The sequence below is a fragment of the Tribolium madens genome, unplaced genomic scaffold (genome assembly GCF_015345945.1).
Source record: "Tribolium madens isolate multiple individuals breed KSU strain unplaced genomic scaffold, Tmad_KSU_1.1 Scaffold_97;HRSCAF=244;Tcas5.2_LG3a, whole genome shotgun sequence".
In the NCBI taxonomy this organism is placed as follows: domain Eukaryota; kingdom Metazoa; phylum Arthropoda; class Insecta; order Coleoptera; family Tenebrionidae; genus Tribolium; species Tribolium madens.
The window spans coordinates 11,533,522-11,534,841 of NW_025401069.1; positions in this window are offsets into that span (position 1 = coordinate 11,533,522).

Below are 1,320 nucleotides of genomic sequence, written 5' to 3' on the forward strand. Positions count from 1 at the left end.
TGGAAGTGCCACACTGGGTAATAGATAAACAAGACTTTCTATTTGTTCTGACTATAACGACTCGAGCCAAGCTTTTGCGTGTTATTTAATGAAACATCACAAATTGATTACCATTTATCATTTCTCGTTATTACCAAAATGACACTATATTTACAACAACAATTTTAATGATTGATTACTCTATGCTTTTATAGTTCAACATTAGATCGAAAACGCATTATCAAACGACAAAAACACCATTAAATTGTATTTAGGGCCCCTTGAAATGACTCAAAGTGGCGAAACAAAAGTCGGTTCGGAGATTAATTCACACACACGAGATTGTATCTAGGTTCTGGTTCAAGTCACACAAATTACAAAATCAATGCCGGGTCGTAGATTAGTTCACACTAATATAACTGTCATCAGTTGTCATAGTGGAATTAGAGTATTTTCCTCAGTTATAATGCCAAAGGTTTTAAATGTTTGATGGTGGAAATGAAAGAAAATAAAGAAATAAAGTACCTTTAATTAACTGATGACAGTTAATTTACGACTGAATCAATCTATGCCTCAGGGAAATTTTTCATAGCTAAATGAACTATAATTAGCTCTTATCGTGAGACGTAAATTGTGGGTTTTGTCACCCAAATGAAGAGAGAAATATCAGAATATTTCAAATCGATCTAACAAGAAAAAATTTGATGATCATTATGATAATAACTAACGAGTACAAATTAAATGCACAGTATATTATTTAAACGACAAGTATTTTTGATTAGTAAAAATAATAAATGCACAGTAAAATAATAAATGCACAGTAAAGACAATGAATGAATGTCACAGTAAAACTAATTAATTTAATATTTACACATTTACAAACAAAATGTTTGTAATTTTGAGCCTTGATTATTTTTACTGTGCGAATTGGCTTTTTTACTGAACAAATTACAGTGAAATACTGTGCGTGCTTTGCTTGGCATTTATTATTTTTACTGTGCAAAATATAATATTGTACTGATCATTTTTAATTTTTTATTGTGCAAAAATTTATTAAGTACTGATCATTTATCATTTTATACTTATCAAAATTGAATTATTTACGGAACGCTTTAGTACTACTCATAATTAATAGCTAGACTTGAGACCACATTTTGTAATCCATGAGTACATACTCGTAGACAAATAATCAAAAAAATTGAATTAAATAAATGTTGGAGTTTTCAACGGAAGATACCTAGAAAACTATTTATTTATTTATTTATTTATTTATTTATTTATTTATTTATTTATTTATTTATTTATTTATTTATTTATTTATTTATTTATTTATTTATTTAT